Source organism: Cupressus sempervirens, chromosome 9, assembly GCF_028749045.1.
Source record: "Cupressus sempervirens isolate cs-2001-9-10 chromosome 9, ASM2874904v1, whole genome shotgun sequence".
Classification (NCBI taxonomy): Eukaryota; Viridiplantae; Streptophyta; class Pinopsida; order Cupressales; family Cupressaceae; genus Cupressus; species Cupressus sempervirens.
Window position 1 is genome coordinate 493,285,001 of NC_143126.1, and position 14,452 is coordinate 493,299,452.

Here is a 14,452-nt window from a genome sequence, read left to right on the forward strand (position 1 = left end):
TAAAAGTGTTATTGACTTAGCCAAAATGCAGTGTTCCATAGCATGACTAAGCATATTGAAGTGTGTTATCATTTCATTTGAAGTAAACTTGAGGAGGGAAAACTTCAGGCCATGAAGATTAACACCAAGGAGAATCCAGCTGATGCACTTACAAAGGTTGTTCCACAAGAGAAGTTTGGGTTCTGCCAAGCTTCTCTCGGCATTGTAAAGAAATAATAGTAGGGAGAATTCAGGGGAGTCTCATACATTACAGCAATTGGACTTCAAGTGGGGGTTTGTTGGGTGTATATGTGAAGCCCAAACTGTCTTCCATTTATTATTTACATTTTAAACTATTGTTTCTTGCCAATTGTTTATGTCTCTTCATTTCTTTCGAGACCCTATAAATATCTATTGGAGGTTCATTATTGTATATTTTATTCGAAGAGCTAAAGCTACAGTTGTGATGTAAAGTTCAGACTTTAACATTAATAAGAGATCTTCCCTACAATGTGGACATAGCCACAATTTGTGGTGAACCACAATAAATTTGTGTGTTTGTGCTTTTCTTCTTTCTTCTTGTTCTGTTGTTTTCGATTTGCACTTTCAATGAACATCCCTTTTTATTTTGCTCGGCATCTTCAAATCTTTAGGTTATACACACTATTAAATGAGTGAAATGTCAACATCAAAATAAATGATCTAAGATCGTAGAGACATTATTCAACAAAACATAATGTGTTTTATAAATATATAAACAATGTGATTGTGAAATAAAAATTTAGTAAAATATTTACTATTTTATAATATCAAGAGTACAAGACTTATCCATATATATTTTTTGCAAGTTTTTAAATCACGATTTTCAAAAATATCATGAGAACTTTAAATACACTAGAAAAGAATTGGGTAAGCCATTAAATTTTCATTTACCTAATTGATTGTTCATGTTGATTGTCATATTCTATTTATACAAGGGTCGAAGGGTTCGACGTGTCAATGTATCCTTAGTCTATTGGTGAAGTTGAATGATTTCAAGTGAATCCACTAGAAATGTTAAATATTATATCATGATTGTGTAGCCATGAAGAACAATTTCAAAACATTCCTAAAACGAATTTGTTAAAATTCAATCAAATAAATGAATTGTGTATTAACTAGCAGTTGTCAATCTGAAATTCAAAAGATTATCAGAAAATTATAAACTATGTGAGCAGATATTTAATTAGAAATAAAGAAAATCACACTCCAAATAATTTTAGTCATAAATAATATACTTAAATTTATAATATAAATTTATATTCTTTGAAAATAAAAATTAAAGAAAACTCGTGAAAATAACAACTTTACATAAAACACTATGAACAATCTGCCTTATAAAATAATGAAATAAATAGTACAACAGAAACAGGTTAATATGTCATTTATATAACAGATGCATACAGGTTTATTTGTCATTTATATTTCAATCCTAAAGATTTAAATTTGATCTCTTGTAGCTTAAAAAATTATAATTCAGTCTTGGCGACTACCAGGGATGTCGTGCTCAGCGCTCCACTTCTGTCACCCAATTATCGCAATAATCGCAATATTTATTACGTTTAAGACATTATAAAATATGTTAAATATAATGCAAGAAGTTTTATTTATAAAAAATCGTGTAACAAGAATTCAAAAAAAAACATAAGCACATAATACTTTTTGGTGGAATACTCAATCTTATACAGGGCCACTGATAGTTTTAAAATTGAGACGGTTTGCTTTTTGAGATTTTTTTTCCCAAATTTATTACTGCATGTTAAAAATAGATTAAAATAAATCTCTTTATAGAAATCAGTACATACCAAGAAAAAAGCAATATGGTTTATATATTTAAAACCGAAGTGTTCTAATTTTAAATAAAGCTGCATGCAAAAATGATTAGTGCATGGAAGTAGCACAACAGATTTATAATTAACTGAAAAAAAGCAACATGGTTTCTATATTTAGTTCCACATGTTGCTTATAAATTGCATTGAATTGCTTCCCAGGGAAACTCGTTCTATTGTTTTTGTATTTCATCAATTGTTGTGAAGTTTTACAGATTTGAAGGAAAAATGGCGGCAGAAAGAATGAGGGCTGATTTGAGTGAGCAGTACAATCCAGGAGAAAATATGTACGGTGATGATGAGGATGGATTGAACATGAGTGGCCATAATCATGTTCATACTTTCATCCCTCCTCTGGTGAAACCTAGTGTTGAGATCAAAATGGAGGTGAGAAATGTGAAAAATGTTCCTCCCCCACTTCCAAGAGAAGAGGAAGAGCGGAGGATTGAGGAGTTTTTGAAAAAGAGTGATGAAGAGTGGAAGAAACAGATGGAACCAGCAGGAGGAAGATATGTGTGCAGGAGATGTAGGGAGAGAGGCCATTTCATTCAATATTGCCCCACCATTGCCCAATTCACATGGCGCAGACCATTCAACACCTGATCCTCTTCACTACTTCACCTTCTATTCTTCTTTCAAATATTTTCCTAATGTAATTTTAAAGTCCTGCTGGCTCTATTAGCAAATCCATGAGAAAATTCTTTGGAGTTTACAAAATATCAGTCAGTACCTTTGAAGGTTGTAATAGGAAAAACTCAATGACAAAATTTGCAATGTAATGTCTTTTGAGCAAAGTTGTCAACGTATATTTTGTTTTACTCAAGAAATAATCATCTGTCATGGTAGTCTGTGAACATTTTGTGGAATTCTACTTCCCTTTTAAGATAATTGCTTTTTTTATCACAATTATTAGATTTATGCTTGTGCTTCAAAATTAAAAATCAGCAGATAAAAATTAAGATGCATAGGATACCTAACTTTAAGATCATTGTGTGTTGAGCTGGTATTACACGTGTGAGAATGCATTTTTCAAAACTGTTTCTCTGGTCGATCTTACTGCATTTTAGTCTTTGAATTGATTTTTTTATTTATACTCGATTGGTAATTAGCCTGGTGCATTTTAAAATTGAGTGAAGTGACTAAAGAGATTAACAATGCAACTAATTAAAGAGTATTCCCAAAGAAGGATAGAACGATATGAGAGAGGTCTTTCCAGATATAAGAGTTTGAACTTTGAATCGTAACATGGAGAGTGTTATTTTGGTTTTTAGTCTGATGGGCTTACTAAATTTGTTATTTCCAAGTCAATCTAATTTGTAGCCAACTCATAAGGTGGATCTGTGGGACTCAAACACTGATGCTCGCTATATGGCTATACAACTTGGGTATTTAATTTTGATTTTTTTTTGTGCTTTTTTATAATAAGAGAGTTATTTAAATTTATTCAAGCAAGAAAAAATATAGCGTAAGAGCATAGGTAATTGACACTTATCCACAATATTCAAATTTGGCATGGTCCATTTGAAACAATGGACTATTTCATTTTTTTTGTTTATTTATATTATATATATATATATATATAAACTATTCTAATTATGTGTATATGTTGGTCTGCATTGCATGGGAGGACATAGACCATCATGTCATACTAGCTCCATAATAAAACGGATGTAAAGAAGCTTTAATGCTTTTAGTATTAAGTCTGAAATGTCAATTGACCATTGATATTTGGGAGATCTAATTAGTTTTTCTCCTTGACATTGGCATAGCTGAGTAAAAGGACTCGACTTTCTCGAGTTATCTTGCCAGTGTGTTAAATTTGGGTCAATGCTTAAGTGGTGAAACATCACCTCGGCTGATCTTTGATATCCAGGCTTCATTTCTGTCTCCACAAGAATTTCCGCTTTCCCTATCCAACTATTTGAAACTGAATTGCTAATTTACCTCACTTCAGTGCATGATTTTAGTTCTCGGGTCTGGTAAGTGTTGAATGAGCTCAACTCTATCTCAAGATAGAGACAAACTCCAAAATAATTAGTGTCCTATGGGAGGCGCTTGGGCTCAATTTTTGTGGAGCGGGTGACTCCATGATAACATTTTAAGGGGGAAGTAGGAGATAGTTTCCACAGCAAGTCAAGTCACAATTTTATGGGGGGGCTAAAGGTTTATTTAGAATCTTTTCCTATAAAATAGGAGCCCCAATTTTTTAGCCCTCTCAGTTTAAGGTGATGAAAATGGGGTGGGACTAGCAGCTTAGGGAAGGATTTTGCCATTTGTCAAAAAGCTCTTCAACTTCCCACCAAAATGAATTAATTTCTTTATTTTTAAAATTTATGAGACAACTAGATTTCTTGATTTTAGAAGCTGATTTTTTAAAAAAGGATTCAATTAAAAAATTCATGGAACCACTTCCCTCTAAATATTTCTAAAAAAATCTCAACAGCACCTGCTCTATTTTTAAGGAAGCAGGTGTCCATAGAACCCCAGCCGCTGCTTTCCTTGTCTTTACAAAAGAGACAATGCAGAAACCTTTATGGCAGGACATGCACTATCAGATTGTTCTAAATTGGATCTTCACAGAGAAGCACCTCTGCAATCCTGATAAAATGTAAAACATTATTATTTGTTTCAATCATGACTAGTAGTTACCATAAGAATACCTTCATCCTTCATGAAATAGAGAAATTTGTATATCTCAGAAAACAAAAATTTCCTGACAATGTTGAAGATTAAGTCGGTGGCAGCGCAACAGTAACCAACAGCACTTAAATTCTTAAATGACCAGAGTGAAAAGAACGATTAGTCCAAACTCTAGATCCACAACAATATACAGTGCCCTAATCCTCATCATGATTTGTAAACTTGGTCTTGGGTACATAACCTGCTAATTTCATCTGCTTAGCCAAAATGTCCAACATAGCATAGATTTCCTTCATTTGTGGATGTGATGTGTCTCCTGCAGTGAATGTGTGCATTTGGTTTTTAACCTCAACCCAACTAGATCCTGGTTTCTTTTGAAGTCCCCTATCCCGTATTAATTTTCTAGTCTTTGCTACATCTTCCCATCGACCTGCTGCAGCATACATGTTTGATAATAGGACATAACTACCAATATTGTCAGGATCTACCTGAAAAAGATGCTCTGCAGCCCACTCTCCTAGCTCCAGATTGCAATGGGTTTTGCATGCACTAAGCAAAGCCCCCCATATACGAGAATCAGGCTGTATTGACATATTGATGATAATTCTATGAGCGTCATCCAAGCACCCAGCACGACCAAGAAGGTCAACCATGCAAGCATAGTGTTCCACTCGGGGTTGAATGTTATAAACTTGACTCATGGAGAAAAAATGTTCCCAGCCTTTCTGAACAAGTCCTGCATGGCTGCATGCAGTTAAAACACCGATGAAAGTGACATGATCTGGCTTCATATCTTCCTTTTGCATTAGGTTAAAGAGTGTAAGAGCACATTCACTCTGCCCATGCATGGCATAGCCAGCAATCATTGTGTTCCATAATATCAAATCAGCTCGACAAAGTTTCTCAAATACATTATAAGCTATCTCTACATTTCCACATTTGGCATACATATCCACAAGTGCACTCCCTGCAACAATGTCTAACATGAAACTACACCTGATCATATATGCATGAATCTCTTTTCCGTGATGTAAAGATGCTATGTCGGCGCAGACAGGAAGAACACTTGCAACGGTGACTGAATTAGGGATTGCACCTGACATTAGCATTTGACGTAATGATTTCAAGGCCTCATCCTTGAGCTCATTTTGGGCGTACCCTGCAATTATAGAATTCCACGTAACCACGTTTGGTTTTATGCCCAATGTCTGCATCTGATGAAAGACTTTTAAGGCCTCATTGCCACACCCACTCTGAGCATAACCAGCAATCATTGCATTCCACGTGATGACATCTGGCTCAGTTCCTTCCAATTGCATTTGACGGAAGAGTCGCTGGGCAACTTCAGGTTTCCCATTCTGAGCAAATCCTGCAATCATCACATTCCATGAGACAAGATTTCTTTCAGGAATTCTCTCAAACAAGTAGCATGCATCCTCTATGTTTCTGCATTTAACGTACATGTTAACAAGAACGGTACCCATAGCAACATCCAAATCATATCCAGATTTAATTACATAGCTATGTACCTCTTTGCCCCGTTTCAGTGTCCCCAGACTGGCACACACCCTAAGAACAATAATCACAGTAATTAAATTAGGCCTGATTTCTTCTATTTGCATTTGGTGAAAAAGATTGAAGGCTTCCTCTGGATATCCATTCTGTGCATAACCTGTAATTGCCACATTCCATGTTACCACACCTTTTTGGGGCATTTTGTTAAACATTTGGCGAGCAAAATCAATTCTTTGGCATTTAGCATACATGTCCACAAGGGCACCCGATAGAAACACATTTGATTTGAATCCGTTTGAAATCATATAGCAATGAATCTCCTTTCCCTTCTGCAGACTTTTTAGGCCTGCACATGCCTTGATAACACTTGCCAAAATGTAAGGGTTTGCCTTAATTTCTGTAGCATGGATTCCATTAAACAATATAAGGGCCTCTGTATAGTAGCCCGGCTTCGTGTAAGCCCTTATCATAGCGGTCCACAAGAACAAATTTGGATCAGGAATTTTGTTAAACGCTTGAAACGCATCTGCCAAATTCCCAGACTTCACATACGCTAGAACAAGCTTTGTTTGATAAAATGTGACATCTCCTGTCCCAGTTTTTACCATATAAGCATGGGATTCTTCACTCTGTGAAGACCAGTTGAGCTTCTCAGTGAATTCTTTGCTGAATAAGGGTGGCATGCAATTAGCATGATAATTCATGAGGCTACTGGATATAAGTTCAATCCCACTATCTTGATGTTGAATACTAGCTAAGGAATGCAGTTTGTAACTTTTTGTTTGTAGGATTGCCTCTTTGAGTTCTGGTATCAATCTCATTGCAGAGTTTGATGCTCTCACTGTTGACATCATCCCTGCTACCAGGGATACTTACAGAGGAAAATTTCAGCGATGTCATCAGGACACCAATATATTTGGTTTATACAGGAGATGTTTGAAATAAGTCTGCAATCAAACGCGGTTAAGTTACCAAAAATTGAAAAAAGATTTTAATAAATGACAACAATTAGCAGATTTAGATCATTTAAGTGACATGCTTATATAGGGACGCAGACATTTATTTTACACTAGACTGCCATTAGTTTTAAGGATTTTTTTTGTTTAAAATGCATGAAGTCATTCCCCTGGCAAACCGAAGCCATTTTTGAAAGGAGAAAAGAGAGGCAGAATCAATTTAAACCTAGCATTCACTGAGGAGAAAATGATTTGACCTGTACAAATCATTTCTTCTGCATTTAGCATACATATGAAAAAGAGTACTTCCAGTACACATATCTGAATCAAACTCACTTCTCATCCAGAAAGCACGGAACTCCGCCGCTCGGCGCAAGGCCACCGATCAAGCACATTCCTTAGGATCACTAGGGTAAACAAATTCATTCAGCTCTATTCCTTCTTGATAAATTTATTTAAAAACCTAATTCCGTCGTTGTGCATCCATACCCTATATGTCCAGTAACAAAAGCAGTCCAGGAAACCTTACTGGTTCGGGAATTTTGTCGAGCATTTCGCGTAAACCCTCTAAACTACTAAACCTAACATAGACGATAATAACATTTTTTACTCTTTAAATTTTAGCCATTTGGGTGTGAACTTTCTGATCTTCAAAATCTCAGGGATGCTTTAGTTCAGAATTCACACTGCCAAAATTTATGGTAGTATGATATGGTTAAGAATCAGCTATGATACTCACAAACATAATTTGTTTCCCTCGTATTATGAGACCTTATGGATCATGTTTACTGTCATTTTTTTTCCTGCTGTTGACAATCAATCGTTTTGAGTTTTTACAACACTTCAGAAAACGTGTTCATCATGAACAATAGATTAACTGCAAAACGCATGTAACATACTTGTGGGTTTGTGAAATGATAAAATTCTAACCTTGCAGTAAGCTTGGAGATGATTTGCGGGTTTACTTAATAAAAAGCTCAATTTGGAAGCTTCTGCTATGCTGTGCCATCGTCTGCAAATGGCATGCTTGAATGCGATGGTGTATACATAGGAGAAGGGTTAGAATTATTTTTTCAAATTTATTTATTTTGTATAATTTAAAAAAGTTGGGCGGAAACTATTATGTATGAATAAGAAAAGAGATTTTCCCTAGAGTTAACATGAGCATACAACTCAACATAAATTACCCTAGCTTTAAAAAATCACAGCTGCAAATGGTTATAGAATCAATAAATTAAATGCATATGATTTGTGCATTCAATTGTTGGAATTATAATAATAAAAATAATTATAATGTAGTATATAAATTTAGGGTGTTTAGGTAGAGAGTATGGATATTCTAATTATATTAGATATTTAGAATTTTATGTGGACATGTATTGTAGATTGATTTTGTCATTCTAGATCAATCTTATATCAAATCATTGACACATTATCTTCATCTAATACAATGCAAGATTCTACTATTTTACTTATTGAATTCTTAGCTAATTATAACTTATAAAGATTAGTAGCATTTCAAAATACATTTGAGAAATCATTAAATTGTAAGGGATAGGTTCTCTTAGATTAACCCCCTTAATTATATTTACTTTTAGATCGTCAAAAAATCAACAAATATCTAGCATGCAAGTGATCTAGATATTGATTATAATGCACAACAAGCGATGCGTAGCATCATAGTTTCTGCCCTATGGGTGATAGTTGTATTGTTATGGAGGATGGAGGGAAGGGGTTGGGATTAGGTAGTAGTTAGTCAATTATAAATTGAACATGAGGAAATTAGTACTAATCTATAAATTGATGGAGAAGTGTTAACAGTTAGTAAATGTAAGGGGCCCATGTAGAACTAATCATCCTGTATCACTGAAAATTTATGGATTAGCATGATTAAGGCTTTTTCATTGTAAAAATTTAAAACCATACCGACGTAAAGCACATGATAAAAAGAATTCAAAGTATTGACTACAAATACAAAACTATTTTTTTAATGAACTAGTTAGTATGATATTACTATCTTGAATTCAAACTAATTAATAATTTTTAAGTCTTTGATATTTACATTTTTATTTCAAATGTTTGTAGTACAATTTTAATTATTATTCAATACTCAATTTTAACATTTAAAATTTTACCAAAACCAAAGAATTTAAAGCTAACCATTTTAAAATTAGAAACTTCAAATTGAAAAAATAAGAACAACTAAAATCTAAATTTTAGATTTTTCACTAGCTTTCAACCTATAAATTAATAATAGTCTATAAATATTGAAAAATTAGAAGTTTAAACATTAAAAGTGTAAACTATACATTAAACTTATAAACAATAACATTCTATGGTCATTGATGATGGATCGATATCATTTATAAACTTCAAAATTTATAAACTGGAATTCTTAAAAAGTAAAAATAAAAAATACTAAATTACGAAATTCAATTTCTCTTGTAAAGCCAAAATGACTAAGCTATGACCCTTCTATTTTTAGTCTAGTAAATGACAATGCTTACAAATTATAACTCTCCCCTGGTTTGTCCATCTCTGATTATGCATAAAACACTACTATATTTTGACAAGTTTAAAACAAATCAAATATAACAAAACCCATAATTCACAATGAACTAAGATTGAGAACAGTTAATAACTAAACTGTAGAAGTTATATTGACAAGGTATTTTTTCAAAATACAAGGCTTATTGTCTTGATTCTGTACATATACATGTGGTTACTTTAGAAGCAGTATATATACATATAATTGAGTGAGGTATTTTGATTGCACAAAACTTTGATGTAGTGGACGATATATACAGGAAACTGTTACATTGAATGTAATAGGGAGGTGTACTTTTTTAGCTACCCAAATGTGATACCTACAAAATTGGTAACATTATTAGTGCATTGCAAATAATGCTCAATAGGGAAGAAGTAGTTGATTTTTATAATTAAAAAAGGCAAGTATTAAGAATAAGTACCTTTGTTGTTCGATGCTCGATTTATCTATTCATTAGGACTGCACATATGATGGTATTGTGTTGGTTGAGAGTGTATGTGCCAGTTGCTGAAAAGTCTCAGAACATAAATATCACTTCTGATTTGTCATCAATGTATTGCTGATAATTTATGTTTTTAAGAGCAGGAAGTAATTGTTGTACAATATTATTTTTGACAGAGCAATGAACTGGTTGTTGGCTATCATTTGTGATAATTGCTTTCAGGTACAATGAATATTTGTATGAGACATGTTTGTTACATCGGTTGCAATATCCTTTTTCTCCATTCAATGTTCCATAGCTTTCAAATTTGTAATTGCATTTTGAGCAAAAAGCGTGGAATGGACTTGAATATGCATTTTCTATAGTCAAATTTCTCATGACCTGTTTACAATGTGCTTGTATTAGTATGCTTTAAAAAATGAAAGATAAAAAGATAAAGTAAAATGACAAAGGAACTAAAATCATTTACCTCAACTGAAGTCTGCAGCAGTCCATGGAGTGCATCTAACGTTCTTTTGTTATGTAGTATGCAAAGAAATGTTGTGGGAGTTGTTCGTAGAGCTAGTTTTTGATCATTTTTTGTAGCTATGTTTCTAAAGAGCAGTGATGGTATTTCATTTCTTTCAAGTTGGTGGTGTATCTGAATATATTGGAGCGTGAAAGATGGATGCATGTATAGCTGAATACAAGTAGTAGAGTTAGTTTTTTAGTTTTAGAAGTTGACATAGTAAAATTGTAAAATGTAATATAAAGAAGGAAATAAAGAATTATGTTCATAGATTTATCAATGAAGTTGTTTGTATGAGCTTACCAGTGCTTTGCTCATGTCGTTGTTTTCATCTTTGATTTCAAGCACATTTTGAGTACCTTTTTTGTATGCTACTAAAATGATAGCACCAATTGTTCCAGTGGTGTAATTAGTTGTGCTTGTCAGTAATTGCTTTATAGTTGTACCAGGAATGAATTTGTATTTGTGCAATATAGCTGGTATTGTTTCAACTATGCTAGACTCTTTTAGAACTAGTATGCAATCACTATCTCCTGGATCAAAATCTGATTTCGCTTCTATGTCAAAGTCTATTATTCTTAATGCCATGCCTGGGATTATTTTACTTTCATGCTTGCTAACAAGATTGTTGTCACTGATATTTAATGTTATAGTGAGCTCTCCTTTGGAGTCCGTAAGGTCAGCACGTAAAACTTCACATGTTCTAGTTACTTTGTCCAAGAAGCTTTGTAAACCACCAAGACATTACCTTTGAAAATTTGGCTTGCCTTTTTTGCATTTAGATCTTCTATTAATGTACATGGTTCATTGTCTTCTTTTGTCTTGCAATAGTTAAAGGTAAAAAAAATTAATGTTCAAATATTTGAAAGCATGAAAAGATTGCAAGAATGAAGAGATTGCAAAGTTTAGATTCAAAATACCTTTTGATGGGCTCTTGTTGATCTTATGGTGGTTCACTTGCTAGTCCCTTTGGTGGAGTCATTGCTATTGTAGACATAACCCAAGTTAGAATTAAATTGCATATAGTTGAATAATTGTTGCAAGATGGTCTGTCTAGTATACTTCAGTTTTGTTAATAGAGCATTTACTTGTTGGTGAATTCGTCCATACATGGTCAATGAGTGGTTTGTTTATGTTGTGTGTTTGATTTAACATGAATTGAATATTGTATTTTTGCATATGTTTTGTGAGTTTTGTTGTAGTTATGTTTTGTGTGGACATGTCTATGTTGAAATCTCCAACAATGTAAAAATTTTGTTTTGATATGTAGCTTGTAGCTATTTTAGTAATTAGTGTTTTGATTTCAGCAATTGTTGTATGTGGTTGTATGTAAACATTAGAAACACTGAGTTGAGAATCTGTTTGTTTGATGGTAATTGTTATAGCTTCAATATTTTTTGATCTATGTTCTATTGAATTGGTTACGAGGAGATTGCTTGAAGTAAGTATTGTTATACTGTGTATATGATACATTGAATGGTTAGTGTATTTTCCAAAAAGAATATCAGTGTTGCATGGGAGGAAAAATAGTTCCTGTAGACATATGATATCAGTGGACATGATATCCCAATCATTTGAAATGTCATTTGCATGAGCATGTAGGCTACGTATGTTGAAATATGTGTTCATTGTGAGTTGTGCAATGCAGTTGATTTTCGAGTTTCCATGTTGCATTTGAATATAGCCGAGACATTTCATGATGGATTTTTTTGTGGATTTTGAAATTTGTTGGAGTCAAAGGTTTTAAGAGGTATAATGAATTAATTTTTCTTGTTCTTGAAAGTGTTGTATATGTCAAGCCATGTTGTGTTATGTCACTAGGATCAAATGCAAGACCATCCATTGTGAGGCCTTGGGCTCTATGTATTGTCTTGGCACATGCTACCTATATTGGAAATTCTTTTCTGATTCGAACTTTTCCAATAGTTGATATTTTGGGAATGGGTCTTGCAATTTGAAGAATTGGAACCCAATCTTTTTGAATGCCTTGAATGTAATACTGGCATAATTTATTTCTTTGTTCCTGGCATATTTTTGCATTGTTGAATTGTATCCAAACTATGTCGACTTCTTGTTGTTTGGTATATGCCTTAAATATTCTGTCTAATCCATTTACTAGCCCATCCTTTGTGTTGTAGTTTCCTGCGAAAATTTTGACAAGAATTTTTGGCTTTACAACTATTTGGATTGGTAGAATCATTGTCGGTGTATACAGTCACATTGCATTAAAATTTTCATCTTCGAAGTCTATTGCATCTAATATAATATAGTCTCCAGGAACTTTGGAAAGCATAGTGGTGTTGTGTGTAGCCACATCTTTTTTCTTGTAAAATAGATATGGAAATGTTGGATCGATAGGTGGCGGTCGAAGACAAGTTTCATTGAAGTAGTCTATATCATCTTTTGTATGTTGCCCTAAATGTATGTTATTTAGAATCGAAATAAATTTCTCATCTTTCTGATGCATTGTACTATTTAGTGAATAGCATTTCACATTATCACTCCAAAAATTATAAGGCATTAATTCTATTTTCAATGGTTTGTTATAAAAAATAGTTGAGTAAAGTACTAGAAGTGCTTGATAGAAATCTCCACAGAAAATTGTGTCTAGATTGCCAAAGTATGTTGTTGGCAATTGCATTATCTCACGCAATCGTTTATCAATGTAATGTAGGAAGGTGGAACCTACCAGTGAAATTTCATCTATGAGAAGTACATGTAATTGACTATAGTTCTTTGATATTGTATCTAATGTTTCTATACTGAGTGGAATGAAATCTGATTTGTTAAAAGGTATGTGAAAAGCTGAATGCAATGTACTTCCACCTATATTGTGTGTCACTTTTCCTATATATGTAGTTATTAAGCCTTTAGGTTTGTCTAGATCATTGTCAATGAGATTACTGTAAATGCAAATAAGTGCCTGGAAAATGGTTGTTGCTGTAAATATTTTCCCGGTTCCAGCTCCTCCAGTTAAGAAAAGATGCAAAGGAGTTTTTTTGTCCTTAAGCTTTTTCATCAGAATATCCTTGATGACTTTTTGTTGCTCTCTATTCAAATTTCTCCTTAAGTTATAGTACTCATTATTGCTCATTATTTAAGGGAGTTGTATGAGCTCAAAAGATTTTGGACTTGTATTTTTGGAGTTGTAAAATTTGGTTTTTATATCTTCATGCATGTCATACTGTTCATCAAGTTTTTCAATTATTGGTTGTTGGCAAATATTGTCTTTGTTTTCTTCGCTAATATCTATTTCATTAATAGCATAGTCAATATCACCCCGCGTTGAATTTGTGTTGTATGAAAACTTTGCTCGATTGTGCTGAATTGTATTTTCATTATGCATATAAGCTTTTTCCCATGAGCCATAATTTTGTTTAAATTTATCTTCAATCACAACGAATGGAACATATAGCAATAATTGTTCTCTGCAATAGTTTTCTAGCTGTAAATGTTTATTGAAATTAATGAAACATATGATGTTTGGTTTAGCTTTCGGTTCAAGCTTAGTTCCATCTTTTTTATAACTAGATATGAATTCTACTAAACTTAAATTAGCAATAGCTTGTGGTCAGCATAGGTAGTATTCAATCAATGATTTGCACATCACATTTTTGGAGTTGTCGTGTTCTTTCTTTAACTTCTCTCTTGGTTTCAATATAAATGTACGATCATTATGTGACTGTGTGTCAATAAAGATGCATTTTCTAGAACTAGAGTGTAGTGGTAGTGCTAAAACTAGATGAATTGCTTGTTGAGTGGACATTTGTTGTAAGTTTAGTAGAGCATTTCCAAGTTTGCCTATCATTTTGAGTGCATCTATATTGTTTCGTTGATGATTATCACATATTTTCTTGAAAGCATTTGTCATAGACCTATCAACTTTTGCTATGTATGAACTACAATACATTGCAGCTGCATATGCATTGAGAATAAACTGTGTATTTGTATTGGCTTTTCATAGAAGAGGTATCTTTTTGCCAAAGCTATTATTCC

General features: G+C 33.2%; 1 pseudogene across 1 annotated transcript; it reads right to left on the reverse strand.

Annotated features, from left to right (window-relative positions):
- Nucleotides 1–4,515: 4,515 nt before the first annotated feature.
- Nucleotides 4,516–7,974, reverse strand: LOC149539487 (pentatricopeptide repeat-containing protein At2g13600 pseudogene; annotated as a pseudogene). Its single transcript, XR_016356242.1, has 2 exons — nucleotides 7,889–7,974; nucleotides 4,516–6,949 (listed from the first exon to the last, which is right to left on the reverse strand). The product of XR_016356242.1 is annotated as a pentatricopeptide repeat-containing protein At2g13600 pseudogene (transcript).
- Between the last annotated feature and the right edge of the window lie 6,478 nt (nucleotides 7,975–14,452).